Below are 11,976 nucleotides of genomic sequence, written 5' to 3'. Positions count from 1 at the left end.
ACTATTTGTCTTACTGTTGAATGGTAAGAGTTCTTTATATATTCTGGATAGTAGACTCTCAAAGACAGAGCTGTGTCCTTTTGACCCCATCATTGTTCTTTGAACATTTTTCTACTTTCTGCCACAAAAAGGTATTCCAAGCTCACCTTGTATTTCCCCTGGCCTGGCATCAGCCATTTTCCCAAGGAGTCCTGGTGCCTTTAGGGAGGGTTGGTATTTAGAAACCAAGATCTAGACTGTGGGCATGCTTCACGTTACGGATGCTGTTGCCTCTAGGCCCTTTCAGTGGACATAGAATGTGTACTTTTTCACCTAAAAGTTGTTTATATATATCAGTTCAGTTTATGATTGTTGTTTATGGCTACACAGTACTTGATTATGCAGATGTACCGTAGTTTATTGAACCAGTCTCTTGTAGACAGGCATTTGGGACATTTCCAGTCTTTTTGTTTTTAGATAATGCTGCAGCTGGTAACCTTGTGCGTGTGTTACTTTTATCTGTGGAGATGCATCTTCAGGATAAATTCCTAGTTGTGGCTCTTCCTCGTTAAAAGGTAAATGTAGTTTGTTTTGTTTTTAAATTTTATGTGACTTCCTTTACTGCATTACTCGTTTTTTTTTTTCCTTTTCTTGTTTCTTTTTGTTTTGGCCAACCGTGCTGTGGGATCCTAGTTCCCCGGCCAGGGATCGAACCCAGGCCCTTGCCGGTGAGAGCTCAGAGTCTTAACCACTAGGCTGCCAGGAAATCCCCAAGTAAATGTAGTTTTTGTTAAATGTTTCAGCGTCCTCTGTTTCATAAAGATCACATCATTCTGTACACCTGTCAGCAGTTGTGGAAATTATTAACATGTTATATTTTAGCCTAAAATTTAGGAAGTTTTGTGAGTAGAGTTTGTAAATAGAGTTTACTTTATGTGATGATGCCAGTAATTCCTCTAGATGTTTTATGTAAATTGATTTAATCTTTACAAAAACCCTCTAGAATCAAACTAAACATGGATAGGTTAGGCAGCTACCAGGGTCAGAGCCAGAATTTGAACCCAGTCAGCGGAGCTATGCTTGAATTCATTGTGCTCATTTTTAAAGCAAATGGGGAAAATAAAAGCGATTGAAAGTGTTTTCATCCGTCATCGTAAGCATGCATGGCGCTCCTCTGTGGCCCTTCCCCTTTCCTGTCGGGGATGAAGGAGTCCTTGTTAGGTGGGGAAAAACATGGCAGAGAATGCACCCAAAGGAAAAGCACACAGCACACCTATGCAGAGGGGGCGGGGCTGTAGTCAGTTACCGCTGAGAAAGGCAGGTTGGAATGCCTGCTGCTCCCCTTGGAAGGATCTCTGCCTCTTAGGTATGAGTGATTTGGTGGGTCACAAGTGGTAAGGGCTCCTGGCAGGCCCTGAGATGTAGACCTTCATCAGTACAGATACTCTGGAATGTATGGGAGAGGCCTGTCTGCCTGCCTGGTGGCCTTCACACACACTGCGCGCCGCCACCACCACCACCACCCCCGTTCCCTCTCCAGCCACCTGTGGACTGGGGACAACACGTGCAGTGAGGCAGCTAGAATGTTGGCGAGTAGGTTCCAATCCTGGTGTTTCCTCTGACTTTATGGAAGTCTCATCACTTTTGAATCAGTCAGGTAACAGGTTAGGCAGATCAAGAAGTAGAACAAGAAAACAATGAGGCTTGGGGAACTTCACCCCTCTTAGGCCTTCATAGTAAAGTTGGGATAAAATTTCTTCCCAGTCGTTGTGAACATTAGAGGAGGCACACAAGTGCCTGGAATGTGGTAGGTCCTCAGTGTGATGGTTGGCCCTGAAAATAGCTCTAGGAAACTCTCCAGTGAATGTTGTTCCAGTAACCCCTTTGTATCCCTGTAGAATCTACCCTATCCATTTGTGGGATTTCACGGTTAGTAGTCTAAAGATCGGAGAAGGCAATGGCACCCCACTCCAGTACTCTTGCCTGGAAAATCCCATGGATGGAGGAGTGTGGAAGGCTGAGGGTCAGACGCAACTGAGCGACTTCACTTTCACTTTTCACTTTCATGCATTGGAGAAGGAAATGGCAACCCACTCCAGTGTTACTGCCTGGAGAATACTAGGGATGGGAGAGCCTGGTGGGCTACCATCTATGGGGTCACACAGAGTCAGACATGGCTGAAGCGACTTAGCAGCAGCAGCAGCAGCAGTCTAAAGATCATCTCATCTCTGAAGAAAATAGAGGTTGGAGGGATGGATATCCTGTAGCCGCTTGTCTGGTCCTGTTCCCATGGGATCCCACAGCAGAGCCTTGGGTTCTGAAGGCAAGGACACTGCTTGGTACTTGGTGCTGTGTGCCTTCCCCTGTGAAGGCCTGCAGATAAGCACCAGGATGCGGAGTGCTGTCTCGATGCTCTTTCTGACTTGCTGGGGGAGGCACAGATGGTGAGTTCTGACTAGGAGGAGACGGAGATGACAAGCCTGTGGCAGGGTTGTTGGGAGCAGGAGGAAGAAGCCAAAACTCCCACTGTGGGTGGACATTGCTTCCTGCCGGTACACAGAGCCAGACTCCGGTTGAGGCATAGCCCAGAAGTCTCTCCCTGGGCTCTGACTGAGGGACTCGCAGCTTGATGGGAGAGGAGACACTGCTGAGGCAGCAGGGGGTTGAGAGGCCAGGAATGGGGCAGGGGTGGCCACCAGATAACTGGGAACCAGGGTGGCTGTGTGGGAGGGTTGAGAAGTCACGAGGTCCTTTCCCCAACCTTGGCCAGCATTTCAGACAAGAAGAACCTAACCTTTAAAGTGTTTCTAATCTTGTGAAGAAATTTCTATGTGGGTAAAGTTAAAATTAACTTTTGTGTTCCATCTTGATTGTTCTCATCAAGCAGCTCAAGATAAATCACAGGAGCAATACAAGATGTTTTCATTTATGTTTTTCATTTATGATTTATTCATTTATGTCAAAGATGTTTTCCTGGAGCATTTAACTGAGCTTCCTCTTTGGGTGTAGGACTGAGTTAACATTCCTAAATGATTGTCAGCCTTCACTGTCTTCCTCAGCCTGCCTCTGCACAAACCCACCACCCCATCAGCTTCTCTGTGGGACTATTCTAAAGTCCTTGAAAGGTAAACACGATGTGAACCTCAGATTTTAAGCATCTTAAGTTTCGTGTGGGGAAGAATTTAACAATTTAAACTATGTCCCTGTTGAAGGCAGTAATTTATTTTAAAGAGTGGGGGGTGCTTTGGCACATCTGTCAGCAGCCTGTGGCATGTTACATCTGTCCTTGATACTTAAAATATTTGGCAGCATTTTACTGTGAATCCATTTCTGACCTACTCAGAATCATCTAACAAATGCTGGCCTGGAGTGAATCCTTGGAGTCCATGGGAAACGAAACAGTGTCACTGTTTAAACTATGTATACAGACGATATGTGTGTGGTGAGGAGGTATTTCCAAGGTTCCAATTAGCATCAGGTGGCTTTGCGCCCTGCAGGCCCATCTGAGCAGATCCGTTCTCTGTTCCAGCAGAGCTGCGGGAGGCCAGCAGGCGGCAAGGCTTTGCTCTATAGTAAAGCGACTGCTGGTACGGCCCCGAGTTGGGGTACAGGCCCTGCCCCTCTCGGGCAGCCTTGCTCTTGACGTTGCTCTTTGCATCTGTGAAGGCCTAGATCTAGGTTTCCCAGAGTGTCCTCTGGCCATGTCATAGTATAGGCAGTCAAGAAGGACTGGAAGACTCAGGTTTAACTCAGTGGAAACAGGTTTTCAGTCTTGTTTCACAGGGGACTGGGTAGGTGTGACTCTTCAGAAGGCTCAAGTGTGGGCGTTCCCAACTGACCATGACTCTGGACAACCTCCAGGTTCCACAGAATGCCCTTTGAGAACATCCACATGCAGGGTTTGTAAGGCTGGGTCAAGGTCCATGTTTTCATGACTTGTGGAATTTGGATGCTGGTGATCTTTGCATGTGGCTTCTCGGTATCCTCTTTCCTGCCCCACCTTCTTTTCCCTCTCACTGCCCCAGGGGGGATCAGCTTCTGTAGATTGGTGAGTTTGTCATAACTAGGACAACTGCTGGGAGGTTTTCCCCCTGGGAGTAGGTTTCTCCAGTGGCTCTCACAGCCATCGTGGTCCTAGGCACAAAAGGAGTACAGCAGACACAGTTGGCTGTGGGTCCTTAAGGGGGAGCATCACCAGCACAGCCTCAGACCAGCCATTTGGCCCACACTTGGAACCAGAAGTGTTTCTGGCGTTGAGCTGAACTGGAGCTGCTCTGACATACGAGGAAACCACGGCCCACAGTTCCAGTCTGGACACCTGGGCGGTCTCAGCTGTGAACCCTGAGACAGGAGGACTTGGGTGACAAGTCACTTAACTCCTCTGAGTCTTAGCATCTTCATCTGGAAAGCGGTGAGCAGATTCTCACCTGCCTCACAAGGAGGCTGGATGCATTGAAATGGACATGCAGCACAGCGCCTGGTGTGCAGACCGTCTTGAAACAGCCAACCTGTACCAGCTGTGTGAGAGACACACCTTAGCTTTTGAACAGGTCTTAGAAATCGCAACTTTCAAGGTGGGGAAATAAGGCCAGGGAGGGAAATGACTTGTCCAGGTCACACAGAAGAGAGCAGAGTTGTGACTGAGAATCCAAGAGTCATTGCTGCCCCGTCCCTGCTTCCTCTACACAATTGTCTGCCTCTTCCCCACACAGCCGAGCTAAACACCAGGTCTTAAATCCAAAGAAAGAAATTGCTAGTTTAGACTGTGAGCAAGAGAGCTATTTTAGGGCAGGCACACTTTCAGCACACCATAAATTCCATCACCTGGGCAACTGCCTGATTTCTTGGGCAAGGCAGCACTCCACCATCTGTGTGCGTGGGCACCTGAATACATGGTGAGGTATGGGGTCTCCTGGGGCCTCCTCCTTGCTCCTCCTCAGCTACCACTGCCCTCTCCCAGGGAACCGTGGGCAAGAGAGGGTGACTCAAGATGCTGGTGATGGAGGGGAACAAGGTGAGCCTTCCCCGCAGGGCTTATAGTCTGCTGGGAGCAACAGACGCCTGCCGTCTCTACCACCACAGTCAGCTCTGCTCCAAATAAACACTGAGGTCTTTGTGGTCTTCCTGTTCCCCACTGACTTGCCCCTACAGCCTTTAGGTGGGCAGAACTTGGTAGGTCAGGGTGGGGTGGAGTGGTGACCCCCAGGCTGGGTTTGGAACATGAGAGTGTCCCCGTGGGTGAGGATGAGGGAATGGCCTGGTATGGAGCATTAACCTGAGCAGGCAGAGGAAGGCAGCTACCTGCCCAGGGCAGGGCTTGGGCGGGACACCAGTGTCAGAGCCCAAGTCAGGTGAGGAGAGCAAGCCTGCCAGAGGGAGGGTGGCATGGAGCTGACCTGGCTCAGGCTGTCAGTGCAGGTGGGGTGAGGAGAGCATCCACAGGAGGTGTCAGAAACTGAGGCAGGTGAAGGGAGCCTCCACAGGAGAAGGTGGCCTGGCGTGGGGCTGCGTGGTAGGGGCGCATCTGGGTAGGGGAGGGAGTGATGTGGGGATGGATAAACACAGAGGCATGGATCAAGCAAATTACCAGATGAAAGAGTAGCCAGGGTCCTCACCACCGGAGAAGGGAGTTACAAAGAATGAAAAGAGGAAACTAGAATGTTGAATTGGAGTTGGACATAGTGTTATGAACTCATTTTCATGCCGAGAGAGAACAAATACAGATGTAAGTATGTGCATATGTGTGTGTGTGTTTATATACATACACATTCCCTAGCTGGTTGCACTGATAGCTCAGGCCTGGGAGCAGCAACAGCCCACTGAACATACCTCAGGTCCAGATTCATTTTCGAGGTAGCTTTTTCCAAAAAAGTCAGGGCTGGAATAGGGAAAGTATAAGTGAGCTTGGACATGTATGCCAGACAGAAAAGGCTCAGAGCAATGGAGACGTGTCCCAAAAGAAAAAAAACAGCAGTCCAGTGGCCAGGTTTGAGGGGCAATTTGAGCATTAAAAAACAAAATTTGTAATGGATTGCAACCCATTTAAAAAAAAAGGAAGTCGTGAGCCTATATTTATATAAATTAGTTCAAAGTTTAATAAGAAACAGCATTCCCCGCCTCCTCAAAATTTTCAATGGATGTGATTTCTTTGGTGGGTTATAATTCATTACAGTCAGTACTTAATTTGATTGCTCACAGATTTATTTGTTCATTACAAGAGGGGGGTGGGGAAGAGTAACAGTGGAGAACAAGCCTGGGAGACCCAAGCCTAATCCCTAGAAGTAAACGCCATTAGTAATATAAGTGTCAGTATCAGTTCAGTTGCTCCATCATGTCCGACTCTGTGACCCCATGGATTGCAGCACGCCAGGCTTCTCTGTCCATCACCATCTCCTGGAGCCTGCTCAAACTCATGTCCATTGAATCAGTGATGCCATCCAGCCATCTCATCCTCTGTCGTCCCCTTCTCCTCCTGCCTTCAATCTTTCCCAGCATCAGGCAAGGGACTCTCAAAAGTCTTCTCCAGTGCCACAGTTCAAAGTCATCAATTCTTTGGCCTCAGCCTTTTTTATTGTCCGGCTCTCATGTCCCTACATGACTACTGGAAAAACCATAGCTTTGACTATACAGACCTTTGTTAGCAAAGTAATGTCATTGACAGTTGGATGGTAGTAATGTATCTTGAGTAACTTTCAGGTTTTGATGGTTGTATTTTGGTAAAGCAGGAAAACATCTGTTTGTAGTATTTGAGGTGTTGTAGTGTTAGGTTGGCAACTTACTCTCAAATAGTTTGGGGTGGGGGGAAGTTCTTTGTTCTGTACTTACAACTTTTCTGGAGGCTGTTTTCAAATACATTTAATTCAAACAAACCACCTTTGAGTCTGCCCATGTATGTGGACTGAAGAGTCAGGTGGTATGACATTTAGGCCATTCATGCTGCTGCTGCTGCTAAGTCGCTTCAGTCGTGTCCGACCCTGTGCGACCCCATAGACAGCAGCCCACCTGGCTCCCCCATCCCTGGGATTCTCCAGGCAAGAACACTGGAATGGGTTAACATTTCCTTCTCCAATGCATGAAAGTGAAGAGTGAAAGTGAAGTCGCTCAGTCATGTCTGACCCTCAGTGACCCCAGGGACTACAGCCTACCAGGCTCCTCCATCCATGGAATTTTCCAGGCAAGAGTACTGGAGTGGGGTGCCATTGCCTTCTCCTCAGGCCATTCATAGTAACTCCTAAAACCTTTCCACTTCTTTCTGTTTTTCTCAGCTCACATTTCATCCTTCCTCCCCAAATCTCCTGGCTTTCCACACTTTGCCCTTGGCATGTCCTACCATCATGCTTTCCTGCCCACTCTGGTCGTTTACCTAAGTCCCCTCTGTTTTCCTGCCCGTGGATCCAGAGGCCTCCATGCCCCTTCTAAGAACCAGGTCAAAGAACTGGAGACCCCCTAGGCATCCAGAGAAGTATTCTTAGGGGCCTCTGAGACCTTTCTTCTTTCAAAGAGCTCTGTACATTTTTCAGGATAACGAGCTCTAGTACCCATTTGATACAGCAGAGATAGGACTTTGAATTATTCATTGGTACTTCATTTTCACCCATATCCAATCACGTCAGTTCCCTGCTTAAAGAGCACAGTGTGGCTCTGATGGCTCCCCTGACTGCAGGGGCCTGCAGTATCTGCCCTTGCCCCTGCCCTTCACATACCTTTTGACCCCTTTCTGTCTGAACAAGAGCCCAGACCGCTCCCCTTTCTGAACCTCTACAGCCTTTCCATCAGGGCCTTTTCTCAGGCTGGGTCCTCTTTCCAGAATGCCTTGCTTGTTCAGGATGGTGACAACAATAAAGAGTAAACATTTGCTGAGTGCCTCCTTTGTCTCAGACACGATGCTAGAGCCTTTACAAGGTACAGATGAGGAGACTGAGGCTCACAGATGTTCACAACTTGTCTGAGGTCATGCAGCCAGTGAATACAATCCTGTGTTCCACAAATGCTTCTTTGCACATCCACCCCACGTCTGGCCCTGAGCCAGCAGAGGATACAACAGAGAGGCCTTTGCCCTCTCGGAGCTCACGGTCAGAGACCGATGGGTAAACAGTGAGTCATAACACAGTATTATAAACACTGTGATGCAAGGAGCCATGGAAGTCAGGGCCGGAGCACCTGACCCAGCCGGGGAATGCAGGAAGGTGTTCCTGATATGCGGGACATAGCCCTCTCCTGTTTTGAGGTTTAAATGCTTTAATATGTGAGAATAAGTAGAGTAGTATCTGGCATGTAGAAAGCATGGTAAGAGTGCCACTTCCTTCTTCCCGTCCTCTTCTTCCTCTTCCTCTTGGCCTTATAAAGGAATGGATGTTTTTAATGTGGAAGGGGGCACAGCAGGTGAGATTATGAGTTACATTCTGGCCTAATGGAATTCAGGACACCCAAGGGTGACTTCTAGTGGGAGAAAGGTCATAGGAAAGAGGATGAAGCTAGCACCCTGAGGAACGCCGAATGCTAGGAGCTAAGCCCATAAAGATGACTGACGAGAGCCACCAGAGAGATGGGAGGAAAATCAAGAGAGCTTGGGGCTGTCTGTGCCATGCAGGGAGATTGTCACAAGAAGGCAGAAGCATTTGGCAGGATCACATGCTGCTTGGGGAACTCCTCCTCAGCTTTCGAGACGCAGTGTAACTCCGCGAAGCTTTCTCTTCCTCTCTCACCCTGGGCGACTGTACTGGCCTTGTAGTCCTGTATATATGGTAGCAGCAGATTCCTGTTCCCCACCTTAGGGCCTAAGTATCAGACTCTTGGGGGACGTCCTGAAAATCTACCCCTTGAGTGAATCCTGTGCACATTAAAGTCTGGAGACGCCTGCTTTCTAGAGACAAAAATCCCAGGGTAGGATTCTCATTGGCTCAACCTAGGTCCCAGGCCCACCCTGAGCCCGTCTAGGGTAAAAGGGAACCCTGATTGGTCATTCTTGGGTCATGTGCCGACTCTTCCCAGGTGAGGATCACCTGGATCACCTGGAAAGTGGAAGGTGGATGCTGGAGTAGAAGAGGAACGGCCCCGGAATATGAAAGCTGCTGTTACTAGGAGCAGGGATTGTGGTGGACAGACAGAAGTCCTCTATGCTTCCACAGTTCTTTTCAGAGAACCTCCAAGCTCCAGCATGTGGTTTGGGCACCGGGCGTGGGTGGGTGGGGGGTGGGCCATCAGCAAAGATTTACTTTATGTGTCTCGACTCCTGGCTAACCTGGGCAGCTCCTGGAGGCTCACAGGCTAGTTTAGCCAGCCCAGGCTGGTGGGGGCCACAGGTATCGGAGGTAAGTGTAGGCAGTGTCCCCGTTCCCTTGTAGCCACACTTTCCTCTTTGTTCCCCAGAAAACCTTTCCCCTGCGCCTGCCCTGGGAAGAGAAGGGGAGGGGGGAAGGCAGCCAGGGAGAAGCCAAGCAGCTGCTGAGCAGGCCAATCTTCCCCTGAATCATCAGGTGCCAGCAGGGTGTGGAGGTGGCAGGTACCACAAACTGGGGTCCCACCGAGGGTGGGATTCCACTGGAGGCCCCCATGAGGGGTGCAGATGGTTTGGCCCGGGTTGTCCTTGGTCATAGGAACTGAAGGAATGTCAAACTGGAAAATCCCAGCGAGCACTATTTTTAGAGGAGACTTGGAGAGCATTTTTCCGGCTGAAGGGACAAGTTCTTTCAGAAGCAGCAGTTAACTCTAACCCCTGAACCGCTCCCGCCTGGAATCGGCCCAGGCCCTCCAGGCTCATGGGAACACTCGAGGTTGGGGTTGGGGGTGGGGTGTTTAATGGGGGAGGGGATTATCGACTCCTTTCAAACATGGAAAGAGGTTGTTTATTTTGACATCTTTGAGTCAAATCCTTCAGACATTAGGAGTTTATACCAGAACCTTTCTTTAAAAGTAGAGAATCATTTCAGGCCAAGCTCATAGTCTGAAAACATTAAACATGATTTTCTTGGGTGTTCACGTCATGCTTAATAATTGTTCATGATCAACTTAGTCTTCCCACTACCTGCTTTATGCTTGCAGTGTTCTACTTAACTACCACTGTCTATGTTTTTCTGTTTGAGGTAGAAGTCTCTCGGGATCCTGCTTATTACTGAGCTTATTAAAAGTGGTAGATTAGATCTACTGCTTAATTGAAGTCACAGGAAAAGCTACCCCAGCCCCCAACACTCGGGGTTGCCCTGGGGAGGGGCCTCAGTAAGAAACAAAGTGAAATTGGAAGCCCTTCTCTCCTCATCATCATCAGGCAATGCCTTCAGGGACAGGGACCCCAGTTGGGGAAGGTGTTTTGCTCCCAGCCTTTCATGGAATTTAGAATCTAAAGCCCTTGTAGTACCAATGCTTTTGAGGTTAGTACTCTCCAAGGAATCCATGTGCTTGGGGAGGACAACTAGAGTCCCCCAGATTTGGAGGTGGTTGCCTTTGGGCTGAATGAGAAGCTTGGCAAGAGGTCAGGCCTGATGCAGGTAAAGCAGTGGATACTGGGGCATAGCGTGCACCTTCAGTCGTTAATGAGTTTATTCCAGAACCTTTTCTTTGGAAAAGCCCCTGATGCTGGGAAAGCTTGAGGGCAGGGGGAGAAGGGGACATCAGAGGACGAGAGGGTTGGATGGCATCAATGACTCAATGGATATGAGTTCAATCAAACTCCAAGAGATAGTGAAGGACAGGGAAGCCTGGAGTGCTGCAGTCCATGGGGTCGCAAAGAGTCAGACACAACTGAGCAACTGAACAACAAAGGATGCTGTGCTTTGAGCAGCTCTTTCACAATGAGTTCATGGACTGAGCTAAGAATCAGCATTATATTTGCTGGCAGAGGCTATCCACTGGCAGCAATGAGTGAAGTAGTGTCTGGTTCCTTCATCAATCTCTTCTGAGTCTGGTTTCCTTGAGTAAGCTCTGGATAGGTGGACCAGATGCTGGAACCCAGGGACCTGAGGGCTGCCCACCTCTCTGTCATTTCTTATCTTCATTTTGTCTTCAGCATTTGCAGACACCTGGAGGCACAGCTCTAGCCATAAGCTCATGCTCTATTACAGTTGACCACTTGAGGAAGGCAACGGTGCCAAGTTTTATGTACTGTGTGGGATTCCCAATAATGCCCGTTGAAAGTCTGTGAACTTTTGTTAAAAACCAGAAGGAAAAATTTCAAATCTGTCCCCGGAACTAAAAATAAATGTAGGCTAGTGTCCAGAAACAGGGAACAGTTAATGAGGACTGGAGAGGAGCCTCCAGTCTTGCTTCCGCTCAGTCTATCTCCTTGGATGAAGCCAAGACAACATTCTAGAGGGAGGTGTCACTCTTCTGTTTAACACTGCTTAATCTATCCTCAAGCTGGAATCAAGATTGCCGGGAGAAATATCAATAACCTCAGATGTGCAGATGACACCACCCTTATGGCAGAAAGTGAAGAGGAACTAAAAAGCCTCTTGATGAAGGTGAAAGAGAAGAGTGAAAAAGTTGGCTTAAAACTCAACATTCAGAAAACGAAGACCATGGCATCTGGTCCCATCACTTCATGGGAAATAGATGGGGACACAGTGGAAACAGTGTCAGACTTTATTTTTTGGGGCTCCAAAATCACTGTAGATGGTGACTGCAGCCATGAAATTAAAAGACGCTTACTCCTTGAAAGGAAAGTTATGACCAACCTAGATAGCATATTGAAAAGCAGAGACATTCCTTTGCCAACAAAGGTCCGTCTAGTCAAGGCTATGGTTTTTCCAGTTGTCATGTATGGATGTGAGAGTTGGACTGTGAAGAAAGCTGAGCGCTGAAGAATTGATGCTTTTGAACTGTGGTGTTGGAGAAGACTCTTGGGAGTCCCTTGGACTGCAAGGAGATCCAACCAGTCCATGCTAAAGGAGATTAGCCCTGGGTGTTCTTTGGAAGGAATGATGCTGAAGCTGAAATTCCAGTACTTTGGCCACCTCATTCGAAAAGTTGACTCATTGGAAAAGACTCTGATGCTGGGAGGGA

This window comes from Bubalus kerabau, chromosome 17 (assembly GCF_029407905.1).
Source record: "Bubalus kerabau isolate K-KA32 ecotype Philippines breed swamp buffalo chromosome 17, PCC_UOA_SB_1v2, whole genome shotgun sequence".
Lineage (NCBI taxonomy): Eukaryota > Metazoa > Chordata > Mammalia > Artiodactyla > Bovidae > Bubalus > Bubalus kerabau.
The sequence above is the reverse complement of the archived record's forward strand: the minus strand, read 5'-3'. Positions refer to the sequence as shown.